Genomic DNA, 22,860 nt, shown 5'->3' on the forward strand with positions numbered 1-22,860 from the left:
CTATTTTATTTTATTTTGGGTCTCTTTTTTTTTCTTTTTTTGGTTTTTGCAGGGCAGTGGCGCTGAGGTGGCTTGCATGTCACACAGCTGGGTGATTGTTGGGTGTACGGGGCCGGATGTGGGCTTGGGTGCTCCTGGCTCCAGAGCTGGTGCTCTGTCCATTGCGCCACCTGGCCATACCTACAATTGTTGCTATTATTTTTTTTAATTTTAATTTTTTCTCTCCCCTTTACTTTATCGCTCAAGCGAGTCTATATTTTTTTAGGGGAGGGGTATTTTATTTACTCTTAAACAAGAATATTTTATCAATGCATAAAAACATTATTTGTACAAAATGAGAATAAATATTAAATATTGAAAAAAAAACCCAATGTAGATCCCTAAATAAATAATTAAATAAATTAAATAAATAATTAGCAACTGCTCTCCACCATTCCACCCACATCTTTTTTACTGACTTGATTCTTGGATATCCCTCCAACACCAACATCATTCTTGGGTGCTGTGTCCCACCTTAGTCTAAATGCTGAAATTCCCATGAAAAAGAAACAAAAACATCGTAAAAATAACATCTGTCAACAAGTCAACTGTTAATGAGTGTAAGACTCAATTCCAGAATGTTTTGGCCTTTAGCCCAGTTCGCACATTTTTTTTTGTTTTACACATTTGTGTTTAGTAACTGAATCTCCCCCCAAGTCAGCAAAGTGAAGGTCAAGTCAGTTCAGTTTCCTGGATCACCTGGCATCTCTCGAACCCTGATAAACTAATCTCAGGAAAAGTGACACAGAAATCTGGTAAGCATGGGGAAACTGAAATGTTTATTTTACTAGCTCAGCTGACCTATGATCAACTAATAGTTCTCCAATTATTTAGGTCCATATTTCTAAAGATTATTTCCTACTTGTACTTGACAGTTTTATGTGTATGTCTCAATAACTAACCTCCAAGGTACATTATACAACTCTAGTTTTATGAAATGGAATTTCTATCTCTTCTTGCTGGAATTTCTGTGAACATATTTCATATTCTACAACTTTGCCAAACTAATTTTTTCCATTAATTTTAGGTGGTTTTCATTACATCATTTTCAAAGACATCAGATGAACCTCATTATTATCTGAAATAGATATAATATGTGAAACTAGCCACAAGAAAATCCTCCTGATCCTGATTATAAGGAAAATAAAATCAAATAAATATTTAGAAACCCTTAGTGGATAGTAACCCAGGAATGGTGATACAAATTATGGTATATGAATGCAATAGAATATTATTACACCAAAGGAAATGATGAAAGAGTTGATTTCAGAGAATTCTGGGCAGTAGGAGAAGAACCAGAAGCACAATTTGCAGAAGGACATCCACACTTCAAAGATCGGGAACAAGTAAGTCTCCAGAGGTTCCATGTAGAAACACTTTACCCAACATCTGACAGAGATGGGATAGACCCAAGGTACAAAAAGAGATCCACTCACTATATGTGTGTGGCCATGGTCTCTGGGTAGATTCACTGGGCTGGACTCTTGTTTATTACAAAGGTTCAGCCCCCTTTCCCCCCCCTTTTTTTTATTGGGAGGGAATAGCAACAGTATCATAAAAAAGGGGGGAAAGGGGGCATTGAAATATCCTTTAACGTGCTGGAAAATGCCATCCACATCCAGAGAAAAGATTATGGAGTCTGAGTACAAATTAAAGCAAATTATTTTAACTTTTTAAAAATCTATTTTTTCTTTATCATGATTTTCCATTTTGTTCTGATTCTTCTTTCACAGTATGATTAACATGGAAATATATGTAACATGATTGTGGATGTATAATCTATTAAGATTACTTGCTATCTTGGGAAGGGAAAAAGAAGCAGGGAGAAAACTTTACAAAAATGAATACTGAAAACTATCTTTACATATAATGGTAAAAACAAAAATTTTTTAAAAGAGAAATTCTTTAAATATACAGAAGAGAATTTCAGAAGGCAGCACTGAAAAGTAGAACAGTTTTACAAATAACACAAAGTATTTACTATATAGTTTTAAAAAAGTTGTTTGATGTAGAGACTCACGATTTCATATACAACTCTATTCTTTGCTATTCCAGTGCAGGATAAAAAAACCTTTTAATTAAAAGAAAAGATATGTTGATATGGAAAGGACTCAATTAAGAGTTCAAGTTGAAAGAAGGTATGGTTTCACTCCTCTATCATTCACTGAATACTCTACTCCTGTGTGACCCTAGGCAAATCACGAAAGTTCTCTGTAAAGATGAAGTGTTTTATGAGCTGACTGCTCAGGTTCTCTCTCCACCTCTGAATCTGTGAAGTTGTGTGACTGATAGAAAGATGATGGACTAAAGGCACAGAAAGGTTCAGCCATTTGGGGACCCGGTTGATGTGAGGGTTGATTTGTTTTGATTATGCTAATTTTTATTTTATTGGGGGATACTGTGGAGGAACTGAAGGAATATTCGTATGCTGATAATGCTGCTCAAAACCCCACCCCCATGTTCTCTCCTTTGTAGATGTCAGGGATGGAGGAAGAGAAGGGAATTCATGAGTTTGGAACAATATATTTCCCAACATGCTGAAAAACATACTAAAAAGATGGCTCACTGGGAGATATCAGGAGCAAGAATGAAACATAGGAAAACCCTCCTCACAGGGCAGGAATTCCAGAAGCCAAAAGGTTCATCCCTTTGCTGAAGCTTTCATCTCCCCTAGGTAGGAAATCTGACAAAAACTTCAGGCACCTAAAGCTGAGTCCCTTCTTTTCCCACCTGCTCTTCTAGCCAGAGTGCTGCCTGTGTCATCTTTTTTGGGGGGTGGGGGGAGGGAAGCAAGAATGGGGGAAAATTGTAAAATTCAAATAATATCTTTAATAAAAATAAATTAAAAAATAAAATAAAATATAAGTCATTTGGAAAGACATCGATGCAATTACTTTCTCTTACTGAACAAAAGTGAACTACTTAAATAGTTTTTTATGACTGCTAATCACCTCTAACCTTCCTCCATCCATCATCCATATCCATATCCTACCATTGCCCTCCCTTCCAAATTCCAACTTGCCTTTGGAATTCTAACAGCAAGAAATAGAAAATTTCTGAAACTATGCCCAAAGAGCAATAATAATTAACAACTCTTTTTGTAGTGGCAAATAACTAGAAATTAAAGGGATGTCAATCAATTGGGGAATGGCTGAACAAGTTATGGTATATGAATGTTAAGGAGTAATAAGAAATTACTATAAGAAATCATTACTATTAGAATAGTTACTATAAAAAAATCACGAGTGTTTAGACTTTACAGAAGCATGGAAAGAATTTCACAAACTGATGCTGATGGAAGGGAGCAGAACCAAGAGAACATTATATACATTAACAACAACATTTTGAGTTGATCAACTATGATGGATGCAGCCCCTCTTAGTAGTTCAGAGATCAAAGAAAATCCTTTAAGATCTATTATGGACAATATCATGCACATCCGGGGGGGAAAAAAACTCAAAACTCCACAAAATCTGAATTTATACTGTGTTCATTTTTGGAAATCTTCTCTTGTTTTTCGTTCCTATTGCATGTTTTTTTTTTCCTTTTACCTTAGTCCTAATTCATCTTATATAAAATGATTAATATGTAAATAAGTTAAACAGAAACACAGACTGCTGTCAAGGGGAGGGATGGAGGGAAGGGAGGGTGGTAGAAAAATGTGCAATTTATAAATGTGCAAATGAATGGTGAAAAAAATACAATATGTAATTAGAAAAAGAAAAAGCCAATAAAAGAATCATTTTAAGTACAGTTCAACAATGTACTACAATCGGTAGCATCACTTTCCATTACTGATCACAGATCCCTACCGCTTTACAGTATTTTTTCAAGGTTATTTATACTGATAGAGTAATTTAAATGCGATTTTTTTTTCTAAATACATGTTACAGTTTGGAAAAAAGAAAATAGACAGGCTTAGCCTGGGAATAAAAGCCTAGAACTCCCCTCTGGGGCCAATAATAAAGAATCAAAAATTCTGTGAAGGGAAGCCATCACACCCAACTCTTAGCAACACTGAACCTCAAAGTTCCAGCCTTGCTCCTCATTCCACTATCAGCACCATCAAAGTGCAGAGTCTTGGTCTCTAGCAAAACAGTTACTTGAATTAAATAGAAAGGATTGTACTCTGATGCCCACCAAATATTATGAAAACAATCCCTCTTTTCCCAGGGCTTGGGAAGTTGTAGTGAATATGCTATTCAAAACCAGACTGAATTAGAGAAAAAAGGGGGAAACATTTAAGAACTCTGAATAATGGATTCAGTGAACAACCAGGAAAGGTTCCAGAGGACAAATGAACTAGGTAACCTGTAGAATGAGACATAGAGGTTCCAGTACAGATAATGTGGAAATTTGTTTTGCTGGACTATGCATTGTTTCCATGGTTCTATTTATCAGAGGTGAGGGAGAAGAGAGTGTAAATGTTTGCTAATTGAAACTAAAAGTTCCAATTTCAAGAACTAAACTGTGAAGCTAAAGAGATTTTTAAAAAGCAAATTTCTACATCCTTTCTAATGGCCTATATTTCACCTGCCTGTCTATGTTTGACAAGATCCCTAAAGGACCAATTAGACAAATGAAAAACTAGTTCAGAGGGGCTCCTCTAACTGTGGAAGTTATCTTGGACATTCAAGGTTTAAGACTTGAAAGAAACAAACAGTGTCTCTTACGTAACAGCAAAGTCCAAAGATGTTCCTACTTCTCTTCAGGGTTCCTATAAGTCCCAAGTCAAAAAGGAAGAAATGAGGTATTGGATGTAGGAAATCCTATAAACTCTCTCTCTTTCCTGAAAGGAGGAACTAGCCAAAAACCAAGCATGGCTGCCACTCAGCTATCAGAGAACACAAGGCAAATATGGTCTCAATTTGCATTTTTGGAATATCTGGCAAAATGGCCTAGATCTCACATTACCAAGATAATTCTTTAACTGTGACGTTTGCTGCAAAAATCAAGAAAAATGAAAGTAGAATATTTGTTGTATTTCAAACCCTTTTCCTTTAAGATGAATAACCATACAAAGCTTCTATGTTTCTGAAATCCTCACCTAGTTGGACCCCATGTTCTAGAAGATCGGGAAGAAATCAACCCTAGAGAGTACAGTCCAACCATTTCAGCTGACTAGGAAAGGGAGGTTCAAGATCAGAGCTTGATGAAGCTCTTGATGCAATTTTATTGAAATGGATAAGGTAGACTAGGATAAAAGGAGAGGTAGTTAAAACAGAGGTGGTGGGGAATAGCTCTGTAGCAAATTTCTTAGGTATCCAAGGTATAGAGACAATTAACAGAAGAGCAAAAGCCATTCCTCAATAGTGACCAAAACATAGGAATAAACAGCTCTCTAAAGGATTGTCAACTATTAACAGTCAAAAGAAAGAATACTCCAAATTACTAACAATACACAAATCTCAAGGATCCTCAGGTTTTACCTCACACCCTGCAAACTAGTCCAGATGCCAAAAAAAAAGGTCAATTCTGAAGGAACAGAGTAAAAGTGAACCCAACAGAGCAATGAATTAGGGAAAACAACTTGGAAATGGGCTGCTAATGACCAGAATGTCTGCAAGTATTGGTTCAGAGGTTGCATTGCTAGGTTATATACCCCAGAGGCTAGATACACCGCCCCCCTCAAAAAAAGTCTTATGGAAATAAAAAGATTCCAAACCGTAATGTTGGTGATTATAATAATGTTTATCCACTTTTTGAAGAAGACCATGACATCAGGGACACTATAACAAGCATCTGAACTGTATCCAGGGGGATGCTGTACTAACTCAGCCTCACTTTCTCCTCCAGAGCCACCTGGGTCCAGGGGCCAGATAGGAATCAGGACAACTGGAAATGGTCCTGGATGTAGGGCAATCAGGGTTAAGTGACTTGCCCAACCTCACACAGCTAAGTATCTGAGGCAGAGTTTGAACTGATTCTCCTGAATGCAAGACCAGTGTTCTATCCACTGTGCCACCCATCTGCCCTAGCTAATATTTATATAACAACTATAGACCAGGCACTGTGCTAAGTACCAGGAATAGAAAAAGAGGCAAAGGACAGCGTTCCTGACCTCAAGGAGTTTACAATCAAATTGGGGAGAAAACTCAAAATGTGTAAAACAAGCTACAGACTGCATAAACAGGAAAGAGTCAACAGCAGGAAGACACTGGAAAAGGCTTCTTGGAGAAGGTGAGATTTTTAGCTAAGACTTGAAGAAGTCTGGAGTCAGAAGATTCCAAGCATGGAATCAGGAACAGAAAATACTCAATTAAAGCCTGGAGCATCCTATTGGTGGACCTGACAGGAGAAGGCCAATGGTACCAAATGAAGAGAATCATGTCAAGGAGCAAAGTGCAAGGTAGGAAGAGGGGGTTGGGCTCTAAAGAACTTTGATCAAGGAGAGTCATTTTGTATTTGATTTTGGGAGGCAATAGGAAGGTCTTAGAATGTATTAGGGGGAGAAGTGAGGTAGGGGTGACCTGGTCAGACTTGTGCTTTAGGTTAAATGGAGAGAGACCTGAGACAGACAATGTGGAGACTCAAGGTAGGCAGACCTACCATCAGGCTATATTACAATAGTCCAAGTGGCAAAGAAGGCCATTATCAGGGTGGGAGTAGTGTCAGGAGGAAAGAAGGGGGCATATTGGAGAGATATTGATAAGGTGAAATCAGTAGACTCTGACAATATACTGGATGGGGGTGGGGAGTGAGGGACAGTGAGGAGTTCAGTATGACTCCTAGGTCTGAGGTGTTGGAAGGATGACCTTGCCATCAAACAGGGAAGGTAGGAATGGGCTGGGGGTTTAAGGAAAAAGAGTATGAGTTCTGTTTTGGACAAGTTAAGGTTAAGATGTCTCCTGGACATCCACTTCAAGATGACTGAGAGGCAGATGGAGATGTGTGACTAGAGGTCAGCAAAACTGATGAGATCACTAAGTGAAATAGTCTAGAGGGAGAAGAGTAAAGGGTCTAGGTTAGATGGTATGATCCAGTCAAGGAGACAGAGAAGAGGTAAGAGAAGTAGGAGAACAAGGAGAGATAGTGTCCTAAAAACTTGAAAAGATTATTAAGAGAGTGATTCAAGATCAAAGGTCATAGAGAGGTAAAGGAAAATGAGGACTGAGAAAAAGGCTACAAGATTTGACAGCTAAGAGATCATCAATAATTTGGAAAGTGGCCTGAGGGGTCCAGAGATTGAAGGTCATGTTGCAGAAGAAGAGTTGGTTTAAGGCAGAGGGAGAAATGGAAAAATCAATGGGTTATAGTTGGAATTTTTGAATTGAACATAGACAAAAGTGCTGCCTGAGGTGTGTGACTGAAGAGGATGGAGAAGCAGGCATTGGATAATAAGCAGTTAGGGTAGTTGGGGGAGAGACAATACCATAGGTTGAAGCCCTCAAAGAGGGCAGGAGCTAGGGAGAAAAGAAAAATTGGGAATAGGAGAAAATTCATTGAAGAAGGGAGTGAGTTAGGCCCGCAACAGCTACCAGGATTCTGATTGGGTGGTAGAGATAAATTAAAAAGGAAATTTCTAATTAAAAAGAAAAATTATAGGTAAAAAATGCTAGGAGGGGCGGCTAGGTGGTGTAGTAGATAAAGCACCAGCCTTGGAGTCAGGAGTACCTAGGTTCAAATCCAGTCTCAGACACTTAATATTTACCTAGCTCTGTGGCCTTGGGCAAGCCACTTAACCCCATTTGCCTTGCAAAAACCTAAAAAAAAAATGATAGGAGGCAGCACTATAAGGTCATAGTATCTATTTTTGTGAGGAAGTTGAGAATCCAGGGAAAGCAGCATGATGGAGAATATCTGGGCAAAGAACAGAGACAAAAGCAGACTGGATCAGGTTTGGAATAGGCTACTGAAAGAACAGGGCACTGGAAAGTCTTCTTAGCTGTCCATATGGAATTCTTAGTAAATTGTCAGGAAGGTCAAGCACTGAAAGATGGGCTCAATGGATACCCCAATATTCCTTTGTTAGACAGGAGTGATTAGAATAGCCAAGTGAGTCATGGCCTAGGAATGGAATAGAGTTGAATAACATAAGAAATAAAGGACAAACCAATAGAAACTGAAGCAAAGAAGTTGAACCCAGACATCTATAATGGCAGAAAGGACTAACTCTCCAAAAAGCTGTCTGATTCCTTAATGAACTAAAGGAAGCATGGCCCATTAGGGGAGGATGCAGTCAGAGGCTGTCTTACCAACTGACTGGAGCAACACATATAGATTCTGCCTTGAACCCAAAATGCTCTGGTTTCTCATGTCTCAGAAAGGGCTTTTGTCCCCACTCCCCATTTCCAAATTGGGAAACTATTAGTGGTCAGATCCTTCAGGGATCCAGATAATTTTACCACAGTGCACAGTGTAGAAGCTCCCAGGGCAGAACAATTCCCAAAACAAAGGAGGATCTATTATGCCCGTACAACATGAATCCCAAAAATAAATGAGCCACCACTGGACAGTAGAGACACTGAACCAGATGCCCTCAAGTTTGCAAGCTTAACCCTACCAGGGAACCCCTAGGTGGAGCAGTGGATAGAGCACTGGCCCTAGAGTCAGACACTTAAAAAAAAGAACAGAAAGACCCAAAACTGAAAGAGAGAATTTCAAGGGGGCATGGAAGAGGAATCTGAAGACAAAATCAAACAGGCACCTTTCATATTCAAATCACAAAAGTCAACCTTCGAAGGGCTGATCCTTAATCGAGTAGGTTCTCTCACTGTAGCAGAATAGTAACTTTCAGTCAGTTTGCATTGGGCCTGACTCCCAAATAATGACCTTCATCAGTTTAGAAATACATCTTCTGAAGACCAGACAAAGGGGAAAACCTCCTTAGTGAACTAGCAGAAGGGAAGAATGATTTTTATGCTCGACCACTAGATCAGAACAGTTTAAATTCATGCTTTCTTCAAGCAACTGAAATCCCTGGGATTCTTCTGCTAAATTCCTTTGAGGAGCTCCGGGTTCATAGCAGTCACTGTCACATCCAGGGTGAGTGTCAGAGTGAGTCAGTCATGTATAATCCTCATCTTCAAATTCCCTTTAAGAAGTAATTCTGGAGGGGGTGGGCGCTAGGAGGCACAGCCCTGGAACCAGGAGGATCTGGGTTCAAATCTGACTCATACAATTACCTAGCTGTGTGACCTTGGGCAAGTCACTTAACCCCATTGCCTTAAATAAAATTAGGGAAAAAAATTAAAAAAATAAGTAATTCTGGGGCAGCTAGATGGTACAGTGAACAGAACACTAGCCTTGGAGTTAGGAGGATGGGAGTTTGAATTTATCCTCAGATAGTTGAAACTTACTTACTAGATTGTGACCTTGTCCTAGTCATTTATCCCTGATTGCCTCCCATCCAGGGCCATCTCTGGTCATTCTGATTTATATCTGCCATTGGACCCAGATGGTCCTGGAGGAGAAAGTGAGGCTAGTGACTTAGCACAACTACCCCCTCACTCAAATTCAATCTATGTGCTTGTCATAGCCATCACCTCTCTAATGTCATAGCCTTCTTCAGATGGAAGGATAAACATCATCATCAATATGTAAATATGTTAAAACACAAATATACATGTACAACTTTTACCAGACTGAGGAAGGTGATGTGACATTCCCTTGAATTCCCTTTATTAATGTGATTTATTAATTTGTAAATGAATGTTGAAAAAACAAAGCATTTAATTGGAAAAATAGAATATTTTTGTTTAAAAAAAATCTGAGAGCAAGTGGACAACAAGTCCTACTTTAAATTCTAACCAGTTGAGTCAACTGAGCTGGCAGAGTTAAGGTGATGCCAAGGGAGTCACACTGCTCTTTGGGTGCTAACTTGTTTCATTTCTGAAATACAACGACCCCAAAAATTCCTTGGGAGCTATACAGAACAAATGATTACCAAGCAAAGGCCCATGATGGTTCCAGGAAAGGCAGGCCGACAGAACCACCACCTTGTACATGCTGCACCCAAAGGGTTTAGAAGACACAATTTCCAGTTATTGCTACTACCAAACTTTAAGAACTTGAGCAAAGAGCTTAATGTAAATGGGGGGGGGGGGGGGAGGCCTGCAGATGCCTTTGTAGTGCTAGAAAGTTATAAATATAGCATTCCCTAAGGTTTGGAGAATGGCTGAACAAATGACTAAAGAGAAATGGGATAGAAGTCCAACTGTACTAGAAAGACAAATGTGAGGAATAATTACTAGCCATGTGACCTTGGGTAACTCACTGAATCCCTTGGAAAAAAGTGATCCATGACTATTCAAAACAAAATAATAACAACAAAAAAAACCAAGTTGATGACCAATGTCTCCTGTTCAGCCTCTGAGGCACAGTTGGATACAGAAAACCCACTGAGCTGACCCATCAGTACATACAGATTTTTGGATAGACAATACAAATAGGCAATAAACTTAGCTCAGAACTGAAGAGGAACAAGACATCATCTTTGGAAAACCATATGGTGGTTGGGATAAACTCACGCTTCTCCTTGAAAAAAAAAAAAAGGTTCAATTTCTAAAACAATAATAGCCTTCCCTCACTACTGCATGGGACAAGTTATCATTTCATGGGCTACTCATAGGGTCACCAAGTATAAGTAAGTAGCAGCATGCAGAATGAATAGTGTCAAGGAAATCCTCAGGGAAAAAAAAGATGCCTGGTTAAAGTAGTGGATCATTGATGAATCAATAGACCCAAGAGCTGAGAATAAAGTTGTAGGAGGGCTAGAACCTCTAAGTCAAATTTCCTTTAGTCCTCTGCCTAAAAATAAAAAACTAAAAAAAAATGTTGAAGAGTTGAAGCAAAAGGTTGAAAAAAAAAGCACCTTTGAACTAACAGTTCTCAGGATTGAAATGTCAACTACAAGAAAAACAAACTGTAGACAGATTAAAAAACAAGAGCAAATCAGGCAAGGACCAAGCAGAAAAGGAGCCCCTCCCTTCCCCTTCTGGCACTCAAGGGTGGGAGGAAAGACCCAAACTCTCCTGCCTTGTGGTTAAGAAGTCTTGGGAAAGAAGTCTCAGGGCCCTCTGAAAAGCTGGGAGGAGCTGGCTTAGATCTGAGATATTAACAAACACATACAAACACAATTGAACCACATTAAAATGCAACTGGGAAATATTTAACAAAAAAAAATATCATGGAAATTAGATAATGTTAATACGCCACCACAGAGACTATAAGAACCAACAGGTCTGTTGAAACCAACAACCTAGATGTCCCTTGTGGCTCAGAGACCTTCTAAAAACAGTTCCTCTATATAAGACCATCAATGGTTATGTGGCTAAAGGATCCAACTGAAACATGAGAAACAAATAAGAATTCAGACAGCAATGATGTAAATGTAATCACCAGGCCTGTCCTTAGATTAGAAAGACACCTCTAACCTTTCTTTATAGAAGTAGGGTTGGAGAGATCACTGGGCAAGAAGAAGAGGGATATATTTGGAAATGAAGGTGATGCAACAAAATTATCATTAGTATACCAAAAAGTGGGCCATCTCCACTCTTAAGATCAGAATTCAACTCAAACTGCTACTTTCCATTCCCAAGGACAGAAAAAAACATTGAGATAATCTCATTCAAGTCAAGAAGCTTATTAAGAGCCTACTCTAGGAGTGGCTAGGTGACGCAGTAGATAGAGCACTGACCCTGGAGTCAGGAGTCCCTGTGTTCAAATCTAGTCTCAGACACTTAATAATTACCTAATTGTGAGTTGTGTGGCCTTGGGCAAGCCACTTAAGCCCGTTCGCCTTGAAAAAAACCTAAAAAAAAAAGACTACTCTATGACAGACACTGTGATAAGCACTAAAATACAAAGAAAGACCCCAAAAGCAGGCCTTGCTTTCAAGGCCCTTACCTTCTAAAAGGGGGAAAAGGATACTAACAACTATATACCTATAAAATAATACAGAATAAACTGGAGAGAATCAATAGAGGGGCTTCTTGTAAAAGGTGGAATTTGAGCTGAGCCTTGGAGAAAGCCAGGAAAGAGGGAGGGAGGGACCCAGTGAAGAAGGACTGAAAAGGGAGGAAGGGCCTGATAAACTAATAAACAGTAGCCATTGTGTATTTGCTCTGGGAAGTAAAAGGGAGTCACCGGAATTTCAGATTATTTCAGACTTCTCCAGTTCCTCAAGGTCTCTACTGAATACAATGATTAGAGCAGAGCATTCTTGCATAACAATTCCCAACCTTTTTAGGGCCTTGCATTTGTAAGAATCCTAACCAAGGTTGCCTGGTTAACCTCCATTTAGTTTGTATTAAAACTCCCTGTTCTTCATACTCCTAAATGTGCTTAGTGTGCTTTTCTTGTCCATGTGCAGGAGATTTGGGGTCTTAAATTTACAAATTTCCATTTATTCCAAATACATTGCATTTTCTTAGCTCTGGCTCATCATTGTAGCCTGGCAACATCATTTCAGATTCTAACCCTGTCAGCCCACTCTCTGGCATCCATAGAGACCAACTTTCAAATCAATCATAATGAGAACCCAGAAGGGAAAATAGGACAATGAAGATGATGAACAATATAGGAACAAACTATCCTCTGACACCGTTTGTGTTGTCAAAAACCATGACTAATCAATCAACCACCAACGTCAGGGATTTTAATCACCAGCACTTAATCTTTTTCTATCTAACTGTTCCTCTCTGAAAAGGGAGTTGAGACTCATGCCAGCCTCACTCAAAGTTAAAAAAGCTGGGGAGGGGGAGGCAGAGGAAAAAGGGTCAGCCCAAATCACATAACTAAAGGGGCAGACCTGATGGATTTCTTTTGGTCAGCACATTCACAGTGAGTCACTTAGCATGCAAATCAATTGATTTAAAGATCTCTACCCAGTCATTCCAGGCTCCCTACAAGTTCCAAAAGCACTGAAAGACGGGCAGATTTTAGGTTTAGGTCAGGAAGCCAGCCCAGAAGCAGTTCTGATATTGTAACAGGCTGAATCAATGTTGGTCAGCAAGTCCATCCAGTTTTAGCCTCACAGAACCACAAAAGGCCAGGGCAAGGCTCTAAGCCCACACCTGTTTTCCAACCTAACCTTCATCAATAAAGATAGGAAAGCATCTTTGCAAACAAAATCCCAGAATCACAAGACCCTGGGCATTTCTGGGGGTGAAGGATCAATGTTTGCCAATACAATCAAACTCATTTCTAACCAACTTGAATGCCAAGTCTTCCCACCCAATCAATCAGCATATAATAAGTTCCTATATATCAGAGGCAGGGATAGAAAGAGAAGAGAGATTGACTTTATTCTCAAGGGGCTTTATAGTTTAGTAAGGGAGAGTGCAGTTGGCAGGGCAAGCAGGAAAAGTTTCATGAAAAACACCCAAGAATTCCGTTGGGATGCCAATCTGACCTTCATTTCCAAACCCTGCTAAAGGAAATAGCAAAAAAAAAAAAAAAAAAAAGATTGGAATCACCAGCATCAGGTCTTCCTGGAGTGGACTGGCCCACACATAATCATGCAATACTTTCCCCCAGAACTCCCTGCATGGATGGCCTTGGACTAGTTCCTCAGCCACTCTTCTCCATAGGAAGAACAAAAACTAGCCTCCCTAGAATATAGCAATTAAGTTCCCTGCAGAAAATCCAACATTACTCATTTTTTTTTTGGTCTTTCCATCACCTTTCTTTCTGAATATATCACCCTCCTTCTCAAAGCCAACAAGCTGTCCCTTCTAACAATAATGACTGGAAAAGAAAAAACCAGTTCAGCCAAATGAAACCTGTTCAATCACATCTGCCAATATAAGCAGCCCCCTAGTGCCTCTATATTTTTTCAATCTTTCTCCACACCAAACTTGGTCACTCTAATTAAAGGGCTTTCCATGTCTTCTGAACACAATTCTGTTCATTCATGTTTTGAGCAGTTGTGTAAATTACTTTTTAAATCAAATTCAACACCTAACCAAGAGGCCAGCTGTTCTTCTGCCAAGGGAAACACAAGGGTCTGAAAAGCAGGTCTAAGTTAAAAAAAAGCAGGGGCGGCTGGGTGTCGTAGTGGATAAAGCACTGGCCTTGGAGTCAGGAGTACCTGGGTTCAAATCCAGTCTCAGACACTTAATAATTACCTAGCTGTGTGGCCTTGGGCAAGCCACTTAACCCCACTGCCTTGCGCAAAAAAAAAAAAAACAACCTAAAAAAAAAAGCAGACTATTTGAGGGGGAAGGATGTCCAACCCACAGCAGAACAACAAAAACACAGCAAGGTCAAACTCTGCATGACTTCTCAGAAGGGAGAACCTTCTTCTTTTGGGGACAGGGCCATGTTTTCTTTTGGTGAGACTAGATCTCCGGATCTTATTCAAACTACAAGTATAGTTGCAACTCACTGACACAACACTGTCTTGATTTCTGATCTGTACAGACAATTCTCAGAGTCTTATCATCTTGGTGCTGGACTAATTAAGAACTCATGATTGGTTTAGCCCACTGCAGCTCAGCATTCCAGAACTTCACCTCAGCCTCCCCAGTGGCACAGATTAAATGTGTGAAGGGCCACAAATCAAATAATGATTTTCTATATACTCCTATAGAGCTCTCATATTCCATACTGTCACCTTCCCCCTCAGTTTCTCTTCTCCAATTTCTCTCAATGATCCCCATAATATCAGCTTCATGTCAGGGGTGGCTAGGTATCTCAGTGGATAGAGCACCAGCCCTGGAGTCAGGAGTACCTGAGTTCAAATCCAACCTCAGACACTTAATAATTACTTAGCTGTGTGGTCTTGGGCAAGTCACTTCACCCCATTGCCCAGCAAAAAAACTAAAAAAAAAAAAATATCATCTCCATGTCTTTAATCTTGGGTTTCTTTTATCATCTTCCTTTCCAAGTGGTCATACGCAGTCAAATAGTTTCAAAAGTTGCCTTATGTAGTATGTTTTTTTTCCTCTCTGTTATGATTTGAGTCTTCTCTCACAACTTAACTAACATGGACTACTGCTTAGCATGATTGGCCTATGATGGATTGCTTTCTGTCAAGAGAAGGGAGAATAATGTAAAACTCAAAACCTTGTAAAATAAAGATGGCTGAAAATTATCATTCTGTGTAGTTGGAAAAATGAATAAATAAAATATTGAAAGACTAACGCAAGAGAGTTGAAGAGTTCATTACAAATTTCCATGATCTAATGTTGACTGGGCCCAGCTATAACACTGATTTACCTCCTTAAAAGTTCCAGCTTCCCCCTTCCCCTCCCCCAACAAGGGACTCTGTTTGGTTCATGCTTTTACTGAGGAAATTGAGATCTCTGAGTTGTCTTCTTACATAATCAATGTAACACAATATAATAGAATCCCTTACCATCAACCCCATTCTCTCCTCCTATACCCCAGTAGTCTCAATTCACATGGTCACCATTCTGAGGTCTTCTCCCTGAGATTTATGCTTCTATCCTAACTCTAATTTTGTCATCTTGGACCTCTCAACGTTTCTCATCTCTCCTCCCCCATAGCCAACTGATTTCCAAGGCCAATCCTCTTAACCTTTGCAACAGCTTTCAAATACATTCCTTCTCTCTGTAGACATGGCCCCCACCCTGGAATAGGACGTCATCACCTCCAGCATGGACTATTGTAATAGACTGCAGGTGAGTCTATTTTCCAAGTCTCTCTCCACTTAAAGTACAGATCTGACCACTATTGTGACTCACTATTACCACCAGGAAAAAATACAAAATTCTCTGCTTGGCATTCAGAGCCCTTCAGAATGTGGTTCCTCCTGACATTCTAGTCTTTTTACACCTCACTCCCTAACACTGATTTAATGACTGACCCCTAGCTGTTCCTCAAACAGAACATGCCATCACTCAACTCTGGGTGTTTTCTCATGCTGTACTCCATGCCTGGATTCGTCTCCCTCTTTATCTTTGCCTTCTGGCTTCTTTCATACTCTAGCTAGAATACTACCTTCTACAGGAAGTCTTTCCCAATGGAATTGAATTCTAGTGTCTTCCCTCTGTTGCAAATTACTCCCTTTATCATCAAATCTATATAGCCTGTTTGAACAGAGTTATTTGTGTGTGGCCTCTCCTATTAGATTGTGACTATGAAAGCAGGCACTTAATGACTGACTTGACCCTTTTTTAAAAAGTCTCTATCCTCTACAATATATTCTCCACAATAAGTAATGTCATTCCTCTACTTGAGAAATTTCAATGGCTCCCTATTGCCCAAGATAAGATACAAAATCCCGTTTGCTTTCCAATGAAGCCTAAGACCATGTTACTGCTTTTTGATGATGAGAACAATTGCCTGGTACCTTAATCATTCATTAATAACCACATCACAGATGCTATAGGCAAAATAGGAAGAGTAGGGAGAAAACAACACTTCCAGTCTCTGAATCCCTATGGGAAACATCTCCAGCCTCTATGCCTCTTTGGCTAACCCCTCTCCTCCCTCAGTTTGGAATGCCTTCTAATCTGCAGAGTGAGAAGTACTTGGAAACCATCAAAGACAGGCAAAATGAATAAGGTCATCAGATTTGCAGAATAGATGAGAAGGAGCAATTGTTAATGCTCTTTGTGATGTTCTTCAGAATTCAGACCCAGAGGCAACAGATAAACAATCTTAGGGTAACATGAACAAAAACAAACAAAAAAGAAGCCTCTAAAGCCAATATAATGACAACTTAGCCATGCAGGGCAGCATCAGATAGAATACACACACTTGCTAAGTACCTACAAGAGACCCAAATCTTCAATGCATCAAAGGGAGGCCTCAAAAATCCTCCAAGTCGCTCAATCAAAAAGGACAAAGATCTCTTATTCCAACAAAAGGACACAAAAGACACACTCTGGTGGGACTTTGAAACAACCCTGCTTAGGCAAAGGTAATTCTGCAGCTGCTCTCCCGGACAATCTTCAAGACACTAAGAATTCTTTAAGTTGTCTCTCCCTGGTTGCAGGAGCAGGTGCTTCTTCTCTGCCCACTCCCCCCATGTCTCCCCCTTGGACAGTAAGCTCCTAAGGGCAGGAACTTTCCCTTATATCCCCATCACTTAACACAGTCCCTGGCACATAACACAAACTTAAATGTAAAAAATGTATTCATGGATGGCTAGGTGGTGCAGTGGATAGAGCACCAGCCCCAAAGTCAGGAGTACCTGAGTCAAATCTGGCCTCAGACACTTAATAATTACCTAGCTGCATGGCCTTGGGAAAGCCACTTAGCCCCATTTGCCTTGCAAAAACAAAATAAAAAAAATGTATTCATCCCAATAATCCTAGGTCAGATCCTGGGCAACATCAATCTTCAAAGGAGTTTACTTAATGAAGATGCCCAATGCCCCCTCCCCTCCTCCTTCAGAAGGGACAGAAAGACAGACAGACAGACAGACACACACACACACACAGCTGTTGAAACAAACCTAAAATCACAGCCAATCCATAATGAGCTCAGAGTGAAATGCTTGAATGAATTCCCAGAGCCTTCTCAGACCCAGTCACCAATGTCTGCACAGTCCTCTACAGTTCAGGGCCTGTAAGAAAACAAAACAATATTCCTGTTATACTGATTTCAAGACAATGTCCTTAGTTTTAGAACTGGCATTGTTTAAGTAGTTTAAAACTCAATTCTACCCAGTGCTACAAAAACCAAACCCCCAGCCCCCTCAGTACCCTTTGGTAAAGATTCCAAAGGTAGGTTAATCAAAGCACCCTCAGAAACACATGCAAATCAATCCTTAATCTCAAATTAGTTTGTTGATACCTCACAATACAGAGACTAGGAGCAGTTTTGGAGAAAGCTGAAGGAAGCTCCAACTTATAGAAACAATTTCCTCTTCCCTTACCATTTATTGTTGAAGGTTGTGCTCAAAGTTCAAAATTGAGCCCTAAGAAGGTCAAGTCTCAGATATGATCAGTTAGCCCTGACTAAGATTTCTGATGATTCTCTCCAGACAAACCCTCCCAGATTGACACACTCAACCCAGAACATGTTGTACCACATCAGATGACACCTACCTTGAAATTGTGTCTTGATCACTCACCTGCTCTCAACTAAAAATCAATGCTTGGGCCTTCAAAATAGACCCCAAAGCCATTTCTATCTTCACTGCTTAGGAAACAGAGATTTTTATTCAATCACAGCTTAGCCACTTTTAATAAAAGTGTCTATTTCTAAAGCCAAAGCTTCTGATCTAAAATCAAATTACCATACAGCCATCTGAGTGGGGGCACCCACAAGTAATTTCCTTTTCGACTTTATCTTGACCCTGATGTTTCCCTAACAGTGACTAGTAACTAGAGAAGGATAATTTGAACCAATCCAAGCAAAACACAATTAGAAAGCAACACTATCATCCCAACTGTCATAACTACTAATTTGTATTTATAAATCATTCCAAGATCGGCAAAGAATTTGAAAGCCACCACCTCAATGGATCCCAATAGCTTAGTGAGACAGGTCATGTGATCAGTCTGGCATTAATCACTTAGATTTGAAATAAGCAAAGGGTAAATGCTTTGGAAAATGCCAATCTAATAAACACAGAAGGCCCTCTAGTGATTGCAAAGAATGAATAACTCCCCAGGTTGAAAGGAAAGGCCTTGGTTCAAAGCACCATGCCAAATAATGGAAATAATTTCACTCAAGATGTCCTTACAAGAGATCCCAGTATATTCCAGGAAAGCTGACTAATGGAAAAGCTCCCCAAAATTGCATGACAGGTAAATTTGTCACTGATGAAGGGCAGATATCAGAATAGGCTGCATGATGGGGTACCCTTGTAAGGCCAAAAGATACCCATTCCTAGTTTGAAGGAGGCAGGGGGCTTAAGTTCTAGAGGAGATCTGGGTGACAAGTCATTTCTCTTGCATTTTGAACAGGATAAAGGGAGAGGATTAGGAAATGAGGCAAACATTGGACAGACTGGTTGAGACAGGTCACCGAGATTTCCTTTGTCAGCTTCTAGGTGCCCCAGACGCAGGATCTCCATTGCCCCCGGCCCCAGGCTAGGCCTCCTTCTACAGTTCAGGGCCCGAGATGGTGACTGCCATGGATCCCGCACTGAGATGGCAGCGGTCACCATATGCCTATGAGAGGTCGGGAAGGGAAGGAATGGAAAGGAGGGACTGGAAATCCCGGGAAGGGGCTCTGCCTCCCCCGCCAAGAGCTCCCTGGAGGGGGGAGGGGAGGCGCACGTGGCAGAGCCCACCCAGAGAGGACTGGGACGACAGGAGGGGGGGAGGGGAGAACAGATAAGGGCAAGGGAAAAGAGGGGAGGGAGGGGCCCCGGCCGCCCTTACCTGGCTTGGCGGAGGGGCTTCGGGTGGGGATAGCGGCGTGGCCGACAGCAGCTTCACTCGAGGGCCTCGCAACCAACCACCGCCGCCGCCGCTGCCGCCATCTTAATAGCAGCCGGCCCTAGCTCCAGAGCTGCCCGTCCGCCGTTCGTCCTCCCTCCCGCCCTCTTGCTCGCTCGGCCTCCCGTCAGCTCCCGCGAGATCTCACATTGAGAGGAAGGGGGGAGGGGACTCCCGCGAGATCTCGGAGCGACTGCACCCGCCCCCTCTTGCCCCCCCCTCCCTCGCGCACCGCCACCGCCCTCAAGCCCCGAGCGAGGCGAGGCCTAAGCGGGCGGGGGCGGGGCTGGAGCGCGCTTCTCTGCTGCTTGCTTGTCCAGTCTGGCCGCATCGGCGCCCTCCCCCCCCCCGTTCGTCCCCAACAACTCTCGCCTGGGAACTCGCGAACTAGGAAAAGGAACTTGCCCCCCCCCACACACACACCCGGGAACAAGGGCGGTGACGGTCTCGCGAGTCAGAATAATTCCACACTTAGTCACGCACCTCCAGATCCCTAAAAGAGCGTTCCCGCACCCCCAGGCCTCCACGATCTCCCGAAGATTAGGGGGAGGGGGGATGGTAGGCGGGCAGCAGAAGCTTCTCTCGCCCGGCCCCTCAGACTCTCTACCAGCCACCGCCGAGAGGTGTCGCGAGACCTAGGAAGAAGGCGGGGCAAGCGAAGCAGGAAGAAGAGAAGGAATTCCGCGAGAAGTCAACCGCCTTAGACCTCCCTACAGGCTTTCCCTCGGCACTTTGCTCGCCGAGGCTTTTCTCTGGCAAATTCTCGCGAGGCTTAAGAAGGCGGAGTAATGGGGGCGGGGGAAGCTGAGTACGAAAGTAGAAAGAGGTATCGCGAGATGATAGCTCACCCTCTTAGGTCTCTGCTCCAGCGGGGAGGGGGAGGGGCAGGAATAAAAAAAATCAGTGTCCGATCAAAGCCTATTCAGCTCCCCCAGTCGCGAGGCGGCGAAGCTTTCCGCTACCCCACCGGGCCTCTCTCGCTTCTGGAAGCGGCCCCGTTGGAGATGTATGTGGAGAAAGTCCTGAAGCAGAGGTCCGCAGCAGCAGCAGCAGCAGCAGCCGCCGCCGCCGCCGCCGCCCCAGTTACTAGGCACTCCCACAGCGTTGGTTGGCTGGCAGGATCCCGAAGACCTGATTGGTTCCAGAACTCACGCGATAAAATCTACAAATCTCGTGAGTCCTCCCTTGGCTCAAACTTCCTCCTGGAGAAGGGTGAGGGGCTAGGGAAAGGGGTGGAGCCAGTCGGACTGGACCATAGGGCGGGAGAACGGGGAGGAGCTGCACCAGAGGGCGGGGAAAAGTGAAGGTTTGCAGCTTGGCCCGGCTCGGGCCCTATAGTCTAGCGCTTGGCCCTTCTTCGGGGCTTTTCCCGATCTTCCGGGTCGCAAAGGTCCGCCTGCTGCCGGTCACCGCGCGGTGTGAGACTCAGTGCCTCTTGCCTCTCCCCCTGCAGCTTCTGTGATCGAACCATCTGCTAGGTCCCCAGCTGCCCCAAGCGTCTGTAGCTGCTCCTGCGGCTGCTTCCCTCTAGAGGGCGCTTCTTATACGCACTAGACTGCCAGAGAGCCTGGTTGTCAGGCCCTGTGCTAAGTGCTGTGAATGGGGAGGCAAAAAAACAAAGCCATTCTCTGCCCTCAGGGAGCTGCCAGTCGAAGGGGGGAGACCTCAGGCCCCCAACTCTGTCCAAATAGAGGATAACTAAGCAAGACCTGGAAGGAGATGGGAGCGGGAAGCCTTCCTAGAGAAGGGGGGTGGGGGACTGTGGGAATAGAGATGAAAGGAGGCTGGGGAGCTCAGTAGATGGAGCGGAGCAGGGGGAGAATCAAAGAGTTTGGGAAAGGAGGGAAAGATGGACATTGAAGGCCAAAGAGAGCACCTTGGATCTGCTCCTGCAGACCATAGGGAGCCACTGGAATTTGGGGGGGAGGGGGCTTGACATGGTCAGACCTGGGTATGACTGAATGAAGAACAGATTGGACTGGAAGGGGGGCCTGAAGCAGGGTACTCTCCCACCAGTTAATGAAATAGTCCAGGCATGAGATGATGAGGGCCTGTACCAGGCTGGGGGCATTATCAGAGAGGGAGGAGGGGCGTGAGAAATAGTGAGGAGGGGCATATGATTTGTTGGTTGGGAGCCAAAGGCATGGATAGCATGGCAGTTGCTCTCCGCAATAGGTTAGGACTATCAAACACACCTACTCTGACTCCAATATTGTGGTGCCATTGGTTTTTGAAAACAAAGGACAAAAGAACAGCAATCCAGAAGGTAGGACACAGAGAGAGTTTAAGGAGAAAGAGAATGGCTCCTGTTTGAACCATGTGGAGTTTCAGATGTCTACTGCACAGCTGGGTGTCTGAGAGGCCGGTGGAGATGTGACATTTGGAGGCTGGCAGAGAGGCTGGGGCCTCAGGAATGGGAGATATGAAAATCGTCAGTATAGATGTAGAGGGTCATTCAGTCTGTGGGCAGGAGTCTGGCGGGGGAGAGCAGAGGGCCCAGGAGAGAAAGCAGGGGACACCTGCAGTTAAAGGATGTGATCTGGAGGTGGATCCTGCAGAAGAGAGGGGGAGGAAGGGGGCCAGGAGAGAAAGGGGAGGGATTTCCTGCAAACCTTAGAGATAAGAGAAAGCTCAAGGAGGTGATAGGCTATGGAGAAGACAAAAAGGATGAGAACTGAGAGCTTCACATTAGGACTGTGGCATGAATACCTCTACTAGTTCCCTTCCCACTTAACAGAAAGGGAACCTGAGGCTCAAGAAGATTATAGTGATTTATCCAGAATTCTAACTGCCAAATTCCTGAGCTGCTCATCTCTCTCCATTTTTCTTCAGTCTTTAGTTTTTAAACACTGGAGTTGCCTAGGACACTGCTTAAGATCCACTATTGATAGAGAAGGGCCCAGGGCCAACTTGGAGTCACTGAATTAGATGATCAGAGACAATGGATAGTGTTGGGCTCCATTCCCACCTTATCCATTTCTTTGATCCAGCCTTTTGAGGGGGTTCACCTTTTTCTTACCAACTTAAAATCAAGGATCTACTCATTCTTTTGGGAGGGAGAGCTGCCCCAGTGGCAATCCAATAGGATCTTGCCACATTACAACACTGAGCTGAATTGAATATGAAATTTTGTAAGAATAAATTCAGGATCTTTATAAGATGGAGTTAAAAGTATAGGATAAGGAAGGCCTAAGTCATAGAATCATAGAATTGGAGCCCTCCAGGCCAACACCCTTCTTGGTAGTTCCATGGTTTATTGACTTGCCTATACTTACTACACAGCTACTTAGTGTCAGATTCAGGATTTAAACTATTCTTCCTGTCTCCAAGTCTAGCACTTCATGCTGTTTGTCTGAAAAAGATCTGGGTGTTTTCGTAGACAGCTAACTCCATGAGAGTAAGCAGTGCCAAATGATGTGGCAACCAAAGAGACTATTAGGACCTTGTGGCAAGTTTGGGCAGGGCTTCTAGCAACAAAGCTCACCTCATTTTCGGAAGGATGTTGATGAGCTACAGA

General features: G+C 42.5%; 1 protein-coding gene across 9 annotated transcripts in view; it reads right to left on the bottom strand.

Annotated features, from left to right (window-relative positions):
• HUWE1 (HECT, UBA and WWE domain containing E3 ubiquitin protein ligase 1) overlaps positions 1-20,434 on the bottom strand; it is a 122,331-nt gene extending 101,897 nt beyond the window's left edge. For 7 of the 9 annotated variants that reach the window (XM_074201727.1, XM_074201728.1, XM_074201730.1 and 4 more), the window contains exons 1-2: positions 20,192-20,434; positions 17,408-17,518 (exon numbers count right to left, since the gene is read on the bottom strand). The gene's annotated coding sequence lies outside the window, so the exon portion shown is untranslated. Of the gene's footprint in view, positions 1-17,407; positions 17,519-19,286; positions 19,376-19,826; positions 20,123-20,191 lie in introns of those variants that run through there. The other 2 variants (XM_074201723.1, XM_074201724.1) reach the window with 2 other exon arrangements.
• Positions 20,435-22,860: the final 2,426 nt, after the last annotated feature.

The sequence above is a fragment of the Macrotis lagotis genome, chromosome X (genome assembly GCF_037893015.1).
Source record: "Macrotis lagotis isolate mMagLag1 chromosome X, bilby.v1.9.chrom.fasta, whole genome shotgun sequence".
In the NCBI taxonomy this organism is placed as follows: domain Eukaryota; kingdom Metazoa; phylum Chordata; class Mammalia; order Peramelemorphia; family Peramelidae; genus Macrotis; species Macrotis lagotis.